General features: G+C 41.7%; 1 protein-coding gene across 4 annotated transcripts in view; it reads right to left on the bottom strand.

The window, feature by feature from the left end:
- Positions 1–12,044, bottom strand: part of LOC146821271 (uncharacterized) — an 838,501-nt gene extending 826,457 nt beyond the window's left edge. For 2 of the 4 annotated variants that reach the window (XM_085612209.1, XM_085612210.1), the window contains exon 1: positions 11,877–12,044. The gene's annotated coding sequence lies outside the window, so the exon portion shown is untranslated. The remainder of the gene's footprint in view (positions 1–11,876) is intronic. The other 2 variants (XM_085612207.1, XM_085612208.1) reach the window with 1 other exon arrangement.
- Positions 12,045–16,452: the final 4,408 nt, after the last annotated feature.

The following is a 16,452-nucleotide window of genomic DNA, read 5'->3' as shown; positions in this document are numbered from 1 at the left end:
CCGAGGGTCCTCGGGTATAAGCTTTATTCCCATCTGTCTCCAATTATCGCGTTAATTGGAAACAGATGGCGCGATGGTGGTCAGCGCTGGTCTTTCTGCTGTTATAGCCTTGTGTATCTATGCTGTGCAATGTTTTTGAGGCCTTTTTATGTTATTTTAGGCAGCAGAACAGATGAGGTCCTGAGATCACCGCTCTGCCCAGTTATGCGCTGGCCGCGAACCAGGCGCTTGGAGCGGGGTGCAGGAGCCTGCGCAGTGGTATCTTTGTCATGGTCCCTTTTGCGGCTTAGGCCAGCAGTGATAGCATAGAAAGAAGTACTTTTCTTCTACAGGACAGTTGTGCAGAGAACCCTTAGCCATGCACTGGTGCATTCTGGATGTGGTTGTCACGTGAGACAAGATGCTGACCGTGTTGCCTTCCTTGCAGGTATTCGTGACCCAGATTAGGAGCGTACCTTGCTTGCGAGAGTGAATAATGTACTTTTGATTGCATGAATATTAATTGCGCTTTTAATTTCCTTGTCCCTGCTGCAACCTTTTCTTTAGTTATTAACATATCAGATGAACCAGTCCAGACCACGCTTACGGCGCGAGTTCCTCATTTGTGGAAGTTTGCAGATTTATCAGAGATCCATAGTCAAGTGTGAGCTCTTCATTGGGACGCATTGTCAGCACACAGGAAGAATTTTGGTAGGGGCACATGGAGTGACCTATCAAAAGGGAGGTCTCCCCCCTAATACTCCAAGACTCCCCTCCCCCCATTTCTTCTCATGTCTCAGTCTCTCTTCTCTCCCAGTTCAATTTCCCGCTCATTACACTACCTCTCTGCTCAACTTTTATTTTATCCTCTTTTCGCTTTGCCGTTTTCTTCTCTCATTGTCTTGTAACCTTTCCCTGCCTCTTCCCATGTGCTACTGCCAGAATTCTCTTCGCATTCTACTCTCACCCTACCCTCCCATCTTTTCTTGTCTTCCTTTCACTTATCTGACTCTTTCTGCCCGTCACTCAGCCTCACTTTTTCTAGGCGGATGACTCCCGAGCAGTTCCACGAGCACACTGGTTTCCCTTTCATTCTTGTGCATTTGTTCTGCTCTCCCTCCGCCTCCCAATGGGTCAGCAGGCTGAAGCCTGGCATGTCTCACAGCAGTGTCCCTGCCTCTCCTGCTGCTGTAATTAACTATTAATTGTATCATCTGTGCTGAGTGGAATGCTTCATTTACACTCTCGCACCTGGCTGAGAGACCTCTTTCGTCATTTATTATTTGTAGCGTTTACACATAATTTCTTCAACCGATCTTGGAATAAAAACAAAAAAAATGCGAAAGTATTCCTGTTGCAGTTTGCAAGAATATTCCCAGAGTCTCTGAATAATCCTGAATATGTGTCACCCTCCGTGTGCTTCCAGGAGCCCATGGTCACACATGCATTGCATGATGATATGTCCAGGTCCTGTGAGGTCACTGGCTGACTACTGTAGCCCCCCTGCTTTCTGATATCCTCGGGGCAGGAAGCGAGCAGGACACCCCCCACGACTGAGATAGCAGTGCATTTGCACCCCGAAGAAACAAATTACCATAACTACGCCTCCCTCATCCCCAGACCAACATTTGAGGGGCAGCTAAAGCACTAAACCTGGCCCAATCCACTCCCCACCGCCCCCCAGACTAGAGACCATGGTCAGAGGGGGGCAGGGTGTTATTCTTTTCATGGCCCCAACCCTTGAAATGGGAGCCAAGCTTCCCTCAGCCATCTCCCTAAAAATATGCTGTTAATGATGGGCCCAGTAATAATTTCTCTCAAAGAAGGCCTGGACCTGCCACTTGGCACTTTCCTGACGCCTTCCTTTTAGGAAAGCGACGAAATGAGACGCAAGATCACAGGGGATGTGGTGGGGGAGCTGGAACCTTTAACTGTAGAAATAGACACGTGTCTGTGTTCCTTGATTTCCAGGTCTGGCATTTGAAAGAGCAGCTGTTAGAATCCCTTATCACCTCTGCTTTCAGTCCAAGATGCATTCCTCCTTCCCATGAACGGACTGTCACTGTCAATCATCATTGGGGGCTCTCACTCCAGCTCCCCCTCTCTCGCTCTCCCGGCTTTTGCCTCTCTCTCTCTTTCATCTATTTTCCTCATTCTCGCTATTCACTCGCACCTCCTCCTCCCTCACGTTTATATCTCCCCTTCACCCCTCCTCTCTCGTCCTTCCACCCCTCACTCTTCCCTATCACTCCCCCCTCTCTATTGCATCCTTTCCATCTTCTTTCACTGCAGTTCTCCCTACTCCTCTACCAAACTAAGTTTGCCTCAGTTCTTCTCCTCTTCTCACTTTGTGCCTCATTCATTCCATACCTCTTCCTATCGCGTTTGCTCCCACTTTTCCCCTTTTCCTACAACCCTCTCCTTCATGGTACCAGCATCTCCACCCCCTTGCAGGCTGTCTTTCCGTGGCCCCTTTCCGTGGCCCCCTTCCACCTCAATTGCGCTGCTATGTCAGTAATGTCCTTCCCTTTCCATTAAATAGGGTGCTAGTTACAGGGTGTGGTTTAACGGCCAAAGCTGCCGACTTTAAACCTGGGGAACCAGGCTCGGCGTCGCCTCCACTCCTGTGATTCTGGGTAAATCACTTAATCTCCCTGAGCCTACCAAAAATGAATGTGTCCTTGCGTAACGTAACTGGTGATCATATAAAGCGCTCGAATGCAAAATATAACAATAATAAATCTTAACAGCGCTGTGGAATGGCATACAGTGAGTAGGCGCTATGCTCCTAGACTTTAATATCAGGACAGTGCAGGGGTATAGTGGAAACCCCACAAGTGACAGCAGAGTGGGGCAGGGGCACCGCCAGGAAGGCTTCACGAGAAACCAGGGACAGAGTAAAATATTGAGCAAGAGAGGAAGGTGTGAGGAGGGAGTTGAATTGCCGTGCATTAAGCGGGGCCTCAGGGACGTGCACTGCTTGTGCCAGGGAGTGTTTTAACTAGCAGCAGCTGTGAGGAGCCCCTACCCCATCCCCGGGGCCTGTGTCGGGATACTGATGGACGTTTAACGTTCTTCTGTAAAACAACATATCCTTTAAATTGCCATATTTAAATCAATGCAGAAAGCATAATAATTCGGTAAAACAAGCTGGCAAGATGTTACCACATCGCAAAATAAACGGCGACTTTCATCAAAATAAGTCTACTGTACAACAGAAGAGGTAGGTTTTGCTCAGCAATTCGTGCACACAACTTCTACAGCAGAAGCAGAGCTGCCCTAGATTTTTTTGGTGCGCACTATCACACCCCCCCCTTCCCGTCCCCACCCCAAGCATTCCAGCAGGTTTTATACCTAGCCGACATACATGGCAGCCTAAACTAGGACCATTACAAACAATAGATATTTCAAGGTAAATGCAGACTTAATATTTTTTTTAATTGACAATGCCTTTTGCCACATAATTACACTTTACTCAATGCAATAAAAATACACTCCACATAATAACACTGTGCCACGTAATTACACTCTACTCAATGCAACATAAATACACAACATACTACTCAGTACCATATAATTACACTATTCAATGCAACATGAACACTCCACAATACCACTGTGCCACATAATTACACGCCACAAAATTACACTATACTCAATGCAATATAAATACATTCCACATAGCACTCAGTACCACATAATCACAGTCACAATTACACTATTCAATGCAACATAAATAAGCTCCACATAATTACACGCCACATAATTACACTACTCAATGCAACATAAACTCCACGTAATACCACTCAGTGTGACATAGTTACACGCCACATAATTACACTACCCAATACAACATAAATCCACTCCAGATACCACTCAGAACCACATAATTACATGCCACATAATTACACTCTACTCAATGCAACATTAACACTCCAGAATACCACTGTGCCACATAATTACACTCTACTCAATGCAATATAAATACATTCCATACTACTTAGTACCACATAATCACACATCACAATTACACTATTCAATGCAACATAAATAAGCTCCACATACCACTCAGTGCCACATAATTACACTCTACTCAATGCAACATAAACTCCACATAATACCACTCAGTTTGACATAGTTACATGCCACATAATTACTCTACTCAATGCAACATTAACACTCCAGAATACCACTGTGCCACATAATTACACTCTACTCAATGCAATATAAATACATTCCATACCACTTAGTACCACATAATCACACATCACAATTACACTATTCAATGCAACATAAATAAGCTCCACATACCACTCAGTGCCACATAATTACACTCTACTCAATGCAACATAAACTCCACATAATACCACTCAGTTTGACATAGTTACATGCCACATAATTACACTCTACTCAACACAACATAAATACACTCCATATACCACTCGGTACTACATAATTACACGCCACAATTACACTACTCAATGCAACATAAATACACTCCACATAATACCACTCAGTGCCACATAATTACACTGCTGAAAACATACACCACATTATACCACTAAGTGCCACATAATCACTCCTCAATGCAACAAATACACTCCACTTAATACCACTCAGTGCCATGTAATAACACGCCACATAGTTACACTCTACTCAATTTAATATAAATACACTCCACATAATCACACGTCACATAATTACACTATTCAATGCAACATACACTCCACATAACACTGTGCCACATAATTACACTCTACTCAATGCAACATAAATACACTCCACATAAGTGCGCTCGATGCCACATACCACCAAACATAAATGCACTACGCACCATGACAATTTCCCTAAGCGTAATTTCACACCACAGTTCCAGGCCACACAATTCAACTCCACACATTTCCAATACACACCACATAATTACACACCAAACATTTTTCAACTTCACAATCCACAACGTACCTCCAAGCCACACCATATAGTGGCACCACCTAAGCACCAAACATCACTCACCACCACCATTTTGCATCACCGAACCACCTAAGCATCACCCAAGCATCACGTCAGTCTGCCCTCGAAATCTGGCATCGGTTGATTCTCCCCAAGAGTCCGTCCGCTGCTAGTGTTATAATTAAATTACGGTTTTCCAACCTCCACTCCCCCGTTATTTATGTCCCGCTCCCCCGTAAATTTTTTTTTTATAACAAACAAGCATGAAAACAGGCAGAAAAGTTGCTAGCAGTGCAACTACAAAAAAAACAAGAAGACATTTTTATGTTAAAATCTTTTTTTAATCAGGTTGTTCAGTTGTATATAATGATGTCTTGGTTTGTATAAAGGTAACAAAAATGCTTAAGACTTTTACATATAACTGTTCAGCATGATGCACAGCAGCCATAATGCTCTACAACATAGCCAAAAGTTCTGGCTAAACAAGTAAGGTTCCGATGGCGAGACCTATTGGCTATGCCAATGCTGGTTTGAATTACTTCTATGAAGTCACAGCTATGATGGCACAATGGAACAGCCTCCAACATTTTTTATGAAAGACTTTTCCTTTCATATTTGGTCGTTGGCTAGGTTATGAGACTTCTGACGGCTACCCTTCATTTCAGGTCTGTAGTCACTTTTCTTGAATGATTACCTAAAATCATTTACAATTGCAATACATATTACTAAAAGCGATGGGTTAATAAAATAACTTCTAAAAAGGGTTTTAAAAACTGCTAATAACATATACATTCATCAAACAGTGCAATGATTTGAGTGCATCTAATAGATATGGCCTAGTGCAAGGTGATGCAGTGGTGGTAATAAATTTGTGATATACAACAGAGAGCTGTAATTAGTACATCTTAGCTGTAAGGCTTAGTGCAGGATTACTAACGGCATTCTATGCCGTAATGTTAGTGCACACCGGTAGTAAGCATAAAGTCAGTGCATTATTCTGCTGTTTTTTTTGTTGTTCTTGCATTTGGCATAACGTCTTTCCAGTGGCAGCAAAGAACTTTCCAGCATGTGCAAGCTCCATTGGTACTGTCGTGGTATAAATAAATGTTAAGGCCTCCTTGCATGTTCTTACTTTGTTTTGGATGAACATTGTTCTTAGGTATAAGCGCCTTGGGCTTAAAGCTGGACAGCAACAGATCACATGCTCTGCAGATTCTGTATGGTATTGACATCTCTAATGGAAGCAGCACAGAGTGTTTGGAGGGGGGGGATGAGAGAGGTAAGAGCAAAAAAAAAAAAATGTGTGCACACCCATGGGTTGCTAAAAGAAAAAAATATATATAAATTTGAGCAGTGGAAAAGTCGCCCAATGAAGAAGGGTGGTAAAGAGGCTATGTTCCAGAGGATTGAAAAACAAGAAGACAAAGGTAAGACATCAAATAAGAAATAAGGGTGACAATAAAGGCAATCAATGGTCTGCTATGGATGAAAACACTAAGTTTACAATATGTCTTTAGCAACCAGAGAGCATGCGCTGTCTGGTAGGCTCGACCTAAACATTAACACTACCACAAAACTAACATAGCAATTCTCACAAAATGACACTCTGCATCAAAACATTAGCACTAAACAAGTGAAACTAGACATTTACCAACTTCAACACTGAGCAACACGGAGTCAAACTTTATGAAAAAAAACAAAAACTAACAAAATTAACATTCTATTAACAGTAATCCTCTTTCACAGCTTGCTTTGCACTTTACTTTTACTAACCTTAAATTGCAGTGATATTACAAGATGTATGTTATTTGGCTAAACAAATGCACCAGAAGGCCTGCTAAATATTCTGTGGGCTCAAGATTATAGAACGTCGGCAGCGCACTCAATGTTGGAGTTTGTTCATTGTATTGGAGGGCTAGTGAATTTTTTATAATTTTTTCCAGACTAAGCAACAGTTCATGCTGCAACAATCACACATGAAAAGTCTGTATATTGAGCAGAACAGCTTGTTCCTTTGATTTATATGGTGTTGTAGGTAACGAGCAGAAGTTCCTTGGAGACTCGCACTCCAGTCTAATAATGATTATCAGTTGACAAATCTTTTAGCACATGTAGGTTCTGGAACCTTTGTGAAGCTATGACTTGATGTTGGTGTAGCTGGCTTGCTGCAACAATCTGTATATGTCTATTTAGCAATGGTGCTAAAATTGATTCTGCTTTCTCCTTTGTGGGGTTAATGTGATACATCCTAAGTTGAGGTTGTCGATGCATTAAGTAAAGTTTAGGAGCACTGGAAGTGTTCATGAACATTCTTTTCTTTGAAGTTGCCTTATTGCTTTTCCCGGGGTGACAAATTCAAAAACAACAGTTGATGGACAGAATGCATAACAATGTCATACATTCACCCCAGTACAGAGATCTGGGCCTAAATCCATCGTTTTTTTTGCTCACCATGCCATTCCAGTTTGAACCCAGCCATATGCAAATCAGTCTTGACCCTGTGCCTCATGGGAACAGTCCAGCCCGAACTGCAGGGCCAGGCCCTCCCTGGACTGGAAACAAGCATCCTAGGACCGGTTTCAGGGTTTCACCCCTCTTCAGCCAGGATAGCTTGATTCCATTGGCATGGAGAGCACGGGACCCACGTCTGGGCATACCCGTACCACTCGGGGTGACAAATGCAAAACCAACAGTTGATGGACAGAATGCAGAACAATGTCATACATTCACCCCAGTACAGAGATCTGGGCCTAAATCCATCGTGTTTTTGCTCACCATGCCATTCCAGTTTTAACCCAGCCATATGCAAATCAGTCGGGTATGCTCAGACGCGAGTCCCGTGCTCTCCATGCCAATGGAATCAAGCTATCCTGGCTGAAGAGGGGTGAAACCCCGAAACCGGTCCTAGGAGAACCTGGCTTGGCAGTTCGGGCTGGACTGTTCCCATGAGGAACAGGGTCAAGACTGATTTGCATATGGCTGGGTTCAAACTGGAATGTCATGGTGAGCAAAAAAACGATGGATTTAGGCCCAGATCTCAGTACTGGGGTGAATGTATGACATTGTTCAGCATTTTGTCCAACTGTTTTTGCATTTATTGCTTTTCCCAGCATGGCAAGAAGTAAAGGTTAGTAGTTACATTTGTTGTGGAAATCTCTGATAGATGCTTTGGGTGAACTCACATGACTGAGTTGCAAAAAGAGTATTAGAGTGAAGTGTCAAGAATAGCAAGGCTAAATCTTACTTGGTTTTTTGAAAGCCATCTGATGCTGTGCTTGAGGAAACACTTGATAAAGGATGGCTAAGTATATACCTCTTCATTCAAGTGCTTGGCTAATGGTGTACATGAAAGACAGCTTTACGTACACTTCGCAGACAATATTGTTATGACTGTCTGCCATTATGGAAAAATAAGGCCAATTTTGGGGTGACAATATTTAAAAGAAAGGTTTAGGCCTGTCAAAAAGCGGGTCTAATTTGTAGTTTACATCAGATCCATCAGGTTACTGGTGGCAGGCCTGCAGTTAACAGTGCCACTATAGCAGAATATATATATATATATATATATCTCAAGGAACATTGGTTCCTGCAGACAATGTAAATAGTACAAGGTAATGATTAAGCTCAATGGCAATATTTATTGGTCAAAGTCTGTCTAAGAGAGAATCAGGACTACATACAAGAAGGTTGAAAAACAATTGCTGTTTTAATAAATGTAATAGAGTTCATAAAAAAGTGCTTGGTGTCCCAAATGAAATGTGAGCCTTTTTACAAGAGTGATAATTTGTGACAAATGAGACCCCTACTGACTCTGGGGTCGAAACACTGTCAACACGCCCTTAAAAAATTAACCATCCACTACTAATGTGGTGGTAGGCAGTGAATAAATATTTGTATAATCATTCTATGGACGTTTTTGTATGAATTGAAACCTAAAATATGTCACAAATTATCACTAAAAAGTAGGTTTGCATTCACTCGGGACACCGAGCACTTTTTTTGATGAACTCTATTACAAACATTTACTAAGTTATAGTTTTTTAACCCCCAACAGATAAGATAAATCTATTAGTAGACACGCAAGTTAAGCATTTGTCATGTGGACCCTATTTGTTGGTTATATATGTGGACCAATATTAGAGACTATTAAATCAAGAGTTGATGGGTACAGCCCCACATCCTGCACTGACATTTCAAGGTGATCTTGTATGCAGATATGAAAAAAGCATTTGCGGTGCAATAAGTCTTGCATTTACGAGACTTTGAGCTATTGGCATTGTAAATGTCAATAGCTTAAATCCTCCAAACGCAAAACCTATTGAATTGCTAATATTTTTTGTTTCCAAGTGCCCCATGCCGCTCTTACACGTAAATAGATGCCACGCCCCATTCTTTAGACAAGCTGCGTCTAAAGAAAGGGGCGCAGACACAATTAAAGTGAAAGTGCGTAATGGGCTGTTTTTAACAAAAAAGCATTTCTTTGAAAAACAAATGCTTTTTGTAGAAGTGCCCCAAACAGCGCTATCCTTTTAATGGTGGCGCACCCCTTTAAATGTGGCTCATCTAAAGAAATGGGCGTGGCCTCTATCAATGTGCAAGCGCAGCGTGGGGCTCTTGGAAACAACCCCAAAAAATATTTGCAAGCCAATAGGTCTCGCATTTGAGAGAGTTTAAGCTATTGTCATTTACAATGCCAATAGCTCAAACTATCGTAAATGCGAGATCTATTGCATTGCAAAGAAGCAGCCGCCATTGTCCCGACTGCTTGGAAAGTGAAAGCACACATGGCGCGCTGAATGTTGCAGGAAAGCATGTTGTGCCTGCAGTAGAAGAAACTCATTAAAGAAATTAGTGCTTACAGACTAAATGACACAGATCGTGTAACATAAGTAAATACGCCAGCCCTCCTGGGAGGTTACCAATGAAGACAAGGCGGTACTAAGGAGGGACTAACAAGCCTATTAGCCAATCAGACACTAGCATTTACAAAGGACAAAGCCACAAGCCTAAGAAAAATATGGGTGGAGAATGGGCGTAGCTTTAAGTCCATACTCTAAAACAGAATGCCTCGCAGAACAGCGCTGCCAAGCTAGACCTAAATAGGGGGCACAGTGAAGCTAAATATTTGCCTAGGACCACACAATTGAGGAAAGTGGGGAAGCAGGAACTGATCCCAAGCTTTCTGGTTTCGCAGTGCGCAATTCGGCAACTAAATGGGTATTTCTTGCTTTCTCTTGTTTTACATCGAAGGTTAACTGTGTTTCATTCTTGTCATGTGAGGTCTGGGCATGGATGGCAGAAAAAGCCCATTTGAAATCTTGGCCTGATTTTGACTCAAGTATATAAGAGGCCCTTGAGCTGAGCCTTCAGTTGCTTGCCCATATCTAAGAATATTGAAAATAAACTCTAGGGGGGCATATTATCAAGGACCACGTTAAAATTTATCGCCGGTTTAGCGGCAGAAAACTGCCGCTAAAGCGGCGATAATGGGCTTGATAATATACCCGTGAGAATTCCCATGTTCTGGTGTGAACCTGGGCTTCTATTGGAATTCCCCAGGGCATATTATCAAGCCCATTATCACCACTTAAGCGGCAGTTTTCTGCCACTAAACCGGCGATAATTTTAACGCCGTCCTTGATAATATGCCCCTAGGTCGCTGGTCGTGACACAGAAGACTAATGTTTCTACTAGGAGGCTTAATCCTCAGGGTTCTGTGCTACACCAGCCTCACAGCTGCACACCAAGTGTCAACAAGGCCACTTGTGATCTGGCTCTGTGGTGCTACAGTGAGGTGAGGAGCTACTCGAATGGGAGATATACTGAGGAAGCACCGCAGGACTTACCTAAAGCTTTATTTAATGGAGGCCCGTTTGGCGGTGGGTATTTATTAATCATTACTAAGGCCTAGGGTCACTAAGGTGGGATCATTGATGCCAGAGTGCTCAAGTTTTACAGGTTCATATATGAAAAACACTCATCTAGTCCATGTTTTTGCTTTGCATGCTGGTACTTGTAGTTCTGTTAATTCAATCATAAAATCAGGATTACAAGTCCTAGAAGAAAGAAAAGCTAAATTGATAAGCTTTGCATGAAGCTCTTGATCCATGTACTGGATAGGACCACCAACACTTCATCCACAAAGAACATAAGAGTTTGTTACCAAGTTTCACAGATCCGCGCACGGGTTGTCTTGGCGAGGTTTTTTTATTTGCATTCTGGGACTTGTAGTACTAGTTTTAAAATGGAATAGTCTACAAGTCACACAGTTAAAAAATAAAACTGGAGTAAGCAGCTTGTCATGTGAGGACCTCGGTAACTTGGCAGGCTGCAAGAGAGTCAAGCAATAGCCCACACCATTAGAAGGTGGTCAGAAATAGGTATTATGTTTGACCTCATTTGAGCGTCTAACATGCACTAGATACTGAATTATAAAAAAATAAAAAACACAATCAATCTGGCCTAAGGTGATACATGAAGGGTAAAGAGAAACGGAAATCACTGCAAAACTTCCCAAACATTAAGGTGTATTTTATATTTCACAAAATTCAAAGTGTCTGAACTATAACGAGTTACATAGAAGAAACAACTTAGCTCTATTCGCTAAAAAGTCTCTCTCAAAGCGTGACATAATGGGTTACAATCCCACTCGTAAGCACGCCGAAAACCTGGCAATGTCTCTCAAATAACCTTCTCTCAAATAAACTTAGTACTTGGAAACTATGTTAGTTAACCATGGTCAAATCGCAATGCACCAGATGTAGGAATACATGATGGGGAAAATCACGATAGGGAAATTCAGAAAAATCGTTGACATAGTCCACATTATTACCCAGCTCTGCACCAATTGTGCTTGTAAAGAATGAAAACAAACATGCAAGACAATTTCAGAGAACTACGCTCCTTCGCGAAACGTCAATGGGTTTTTACGTTTCAAGTCCACTCACCACTTGGACAAACCCTGAGAAAGACTGTCACCAACCAACGATGTTCACGCCGGTCCTCCACGACGACAAAAAAAACCAGCACGACTGCACTCCAAAAAAATAAAAAAATAAACCACGACGCTATGAACGTAACGAGCACAGGATTACCACAGTCCTCTGCCGCTTGCTTGGTGGAGGGGTTACAGAGATTTGCACGTTCTGACTTTAATTAATGCTTTATTGGCGGGCCTAGTTTGACAAAGAACCTCCCCCTCTCATTACACGCTGAACAGGTGTACAGCTGACGCCTGCTGACCAACCAAAGCATTCGTGTAAGAAACACCTTCGCGCCAAGTGAATTGTCGTAGGGTGGGTTTTTGGTTTAAAACTCCAAACGTCGTGACAGAAACGCAGCCCTCACAGGGTGCAGCGGGAAGAATATTTGTAGATCAAGAAGACCTACTGCTCAATTTTCTGAAGAAGCAATAGCCACTTTTTTTCGGAATTGTGGACTTGACTCTCGTTGAGAATGGTACACAAGGGTTGTATCATCAAGGGTCACCTGAACTCGCAGTGATCTTTGTCCTTGTCATATTAGTAACTCATACATGGCAACATACCCGAGTCAGGTGAGAGACTCCCGATTTTTGCCTAAAAAAAACATGCTTCAATCTAATGAACAACAACTGGACCAATTGTTGTTCGCAATATATATTACACTCAGGTCCGTTTAACGTTTTCTGGGTTACCCCATTAGTTTGTAATGGGTTATGCTTCAATAGAAGTCCACGGGAGACATACATTATCCCAATTATTTATTTTTAATCTCCCCCGTTCCTGTTCCAAAATATTGGCGTGTGTGGTAACTTGTTTAGTGCTCTTTTAAGTTTTTGAGGTCCAGTGTTTCAGTGTTCCTTTGATATATGGGATTTGTAGTCCTGATTTTTAGTTCGAGCACCACGGATACAACTCTCTAGACTATTCTGGATTGGGCAAGCTAGTCAAACATGTAAATGGAACACTTTAGAGCTCTGTGTATAGTCCAGTTTTTAGCTTTCCATTGTCATGTTTGTAGTTTTGCATTTCCCCCTATAAAAGCAGGACTACAAGTATAAGAATACTTGGAAAACAACAGGATTTTATATACTAGTTGTGCACTGGGCAACTTAAAAAGTTCATTTGAAATCAATTATTTCATAATATAAAAATAATGCAATTTCATAACAAACTTACATAGTTTGTGAAATGCAGTCCATTTTATTAGCAAATGCGCGTAAAAGAGACACTCCATTAATAATTGCAGTGCATTTCAAAGAGCTTCATATGCCCCTTGTTGGGTATAAACAGGTCATTCTCTTACTTATAGCCCTAGGTTTACAATGTTCACTCCACTGGGGAGATACTGTGGAAGAGTTTATGCGTTTATATTTTTGTGCATTATTAACAACGTGAAGTATGACATTTAACCATTGATTATACATATACACACTGATATGGTACTCTTCATTTTGAAACTATTTTCTTATGTTGTGCAGAAGTGCGTTTTCCTTACCCTAGTTACAGAGGCCTCAATTTGGCCCTTACAGGACTATATAGTTCAAGATGGATGGCAACCTTGTCACCATTGTATTCTCCTGCACAATTCAGAGTTTATTTCTGCAGCATGCTATCAAGCAGATTATTATATATTTCATTTGTCATTCTTTGTGCTGCTCTCAATGAATCTTCCCCGGCTCAGTCAAAACCTTCAACCATTACTTTAAGGTCTTTTCTCAAGCTCACTGTAGAATATTAGTTCATAATAAGATGCTGTTGTACAACAGTTTGTTGTACCCTCTCCAGATGGCGTTAGCATAGAGTGGCCAGAATAGTTATTCATGTAGTGGAATAGTGCTTAGGTGTTAAGGCAATATGACACTCAATGGGACTGTGCTCTGATTTGCCATGGATGTAATGTATTTGATCATACCACAATGACTCAGCAGTTTTCCTAATTTCCTATATGAAAATAATGTAGCCCTCAATTTTGGGGGTGAGCCAGAACTTTCCAGACCTTTGGTATGCTACTAGGGATGCTGTCCATTTATTTCCTGATTTTTCTGTACTTCTCCGTAAGGCTGCATTGCGGAAAGCCTTCATTAAAATGACACTGCGTCGCATTTTCTATGAGTTTTTGTAATAAAACATTTTAACTATTCCACTGATCTAGAACTCAGTTATTGAGTGGGCCCTTTTACTTAATCAACTGTTTTCTTATATTTTTTATGTGTTGGGAGGTGCCTTACTGTCCGGAGGTTACCTTAGGGCCCACTCTAAGTCTCAATTTTAGTTTCAAATTTTAGCTTGGCTGCTTTTTAATAATGACTTTTCACATGCGTTACACTCCCATGATAATGTACTGAGAAGTCGTTGCACATACAGTTCATTTAATTTCATAGTAGGTTTTATTATCATGTTATTCAAACACTCTGTCCAAGGCTAGCCACATAGAACGCTATTCTCCTGCATTTGTGTTGACCGGTTGAAGACAGCTCTAAGCTTACAGACAGATCATCACAACAGCTCAGCACCTTTGACACAGTGCTATTTGAATGGTGCTTTTATTATATAAACAGCCTCAGAGCCACATTCCGCAGAGGAGCAACTCTGCTGGAATTATTCTGGAACGAGACACATTGTGACTAAGATGCAGTCCTGCTCACTCGGACCTCTATCCTGCAAATGATGATAGCCTGTTCTACAACAGATCAGCTTTCTGCTACATCATATCCGGGTATCAGAGTTAGGCTATCCCAAAAGATCTGGCAGAGGGTACTCCCTCTGTGCTCTTGATCGTGTAGGTAGTGTAAGATAGGAGTGCAATCACCCAGTATTGCTATCATAGTTAAAAAGTTGCTCTTTTTCAACATTTGCATAACGCTGGTTACAATGGTTTGTTCAATCTGCCTAATAATTGGATTACACTCTTTCTATTCAATATTAGGATTGTTTCAAAAGAAGTGTAAAAACCCAATTCATAGCGTTCTTGGTTTTACCATGGGCTTTCAAAAGAAAACAATGAAAGGGTAGATCTGTTTCCATGATTTCCTTGAGGAATAAGACTGGTCATGTTCGAGGTTGCCAAGACCATCTGGTACCCTGGTAAGGTTAGGGGTTAAAATGGGGTACTGTGAGCTAGCTAGGAAATTAGGCCAACATTTTCCGATGATGTGTGGCCCGAGTCTCCATATTTTGATGATTACGTTTTTTAGATACACAGTCCTACGTAATTCGTAGGAACCGTATAACATGGCGCCAACAATGTTCTAGGTCAGGTACTTATTTAATGAGTCTCCTAAGTAGTTCCTGCGTATGCCCAAGGTGTTTCTCTCCTTATACAGAGACATCCATGGTGTTAGGGATGAATCCTGTTTAGCTTAATAGGAAACCCCTATTTTCAGTCTGAAGGTTGTTCAAGCTGGAACCTTTAAAAGGGTTACTCCACTATAGTATTTTATACTTTCTTTGAATTCCATTTATTAACAAGCATTTTCAATGCAATAGGTCTCGCTTTTGGGAGGGTTTAAGCGATTGACATTGTTAATGACAATGCCTTTTATTTATGTGTTTTAAACCCAACACATATATAAAAGGCATTGTTATTTTTAATGCCAAGAGCTCAAACTCTTGCAAATGCCAGAGCACTTTAATGTTGGCGCCCTCTTTCTTTTTGATGCTGCTCTCTGTATTCAGGTTACAGTGAGCAGCGTCTAAACAAAGAGACACGGACGATATTAAAGTGAAAGCGCATATGATACGCTTTCACACATAGCTAAAACAAAATAATTAAGCTTCCAGGATCCGTATTGAGCACCTTGCTTGGTGTAATTCAGGGGTATATAAAGTACTGATGGCTGGATGATTCAGCTAGTTTCTCTGCGCATCACTGCTGAGTTACACAATACAAAGGCAGCAGCAGTGAGTGTAACATTCTGTTTATTTCTATTGTTGATTGTGGGGGTTACGACTCAAATGGTTCAGTATAAAAAAGAATTACCAGAGGACAATGGTTCAGTATAAAAAAGAATTACCAGAGGACAAGGAGTTAAATTTATCTAGTGAATTTGAATCTTTAAACAGGAATTGTGAGCTTGGGGTTAGTTAGAAAGCTTCCAACATAAAGTGATGGCAATACGGATTTCTCAAACTACCTATATTGTAATGGCATGATTTATACCGTTTGCACTGCAGTGTTAAACAAATACTTTCCATTTACATCAGTCGGTGAAATCTAGCTTCACCACATTGTTAATACGGAACTCTGAGCTGGACTTGTGTTATTTTTTTACATGAAATTTGGTGATGCGCGGGCATTTCTTTGGAATATTGCAAAAATAGAAAGGCGGGGCCGGCATCGGCCACGCCGAAGGTATGGCGGTGGTGCTGGCCCCTGATGATCATACCGGGGCGGGCCTGGCGTGCGCAGTGATGATGCAACAGGTGCGCCCCGCCACTAATTGGTCGGAGTCTGGGCGTGACCCGGAAGTGATTGAAAAACACTTCCGGGTCACGCATTTGGGCTAACGCCAGGCCTGTTAGAACTGGCCTGGCTGGCATC

This window comes from Triturus cristatus, chromosome 6, assembly GCF_964204655.1.
Source record: "Triturus cristatus chromosome 6, aTriCri1.1, whole genome shotgun sequence".
In the NCBI taxonomy this organism is placed as follows: domain Eukaryota; kingdom Metazoa; phylum Chordata; class Amphibia; order Caudata; family Salamandridae; genus Triturus; species Triturus cristatus.
Note: the sequence above shows the minus strand (reverse complement) of the source record. Positions and strands in the feature narration are given on the sequence as shown.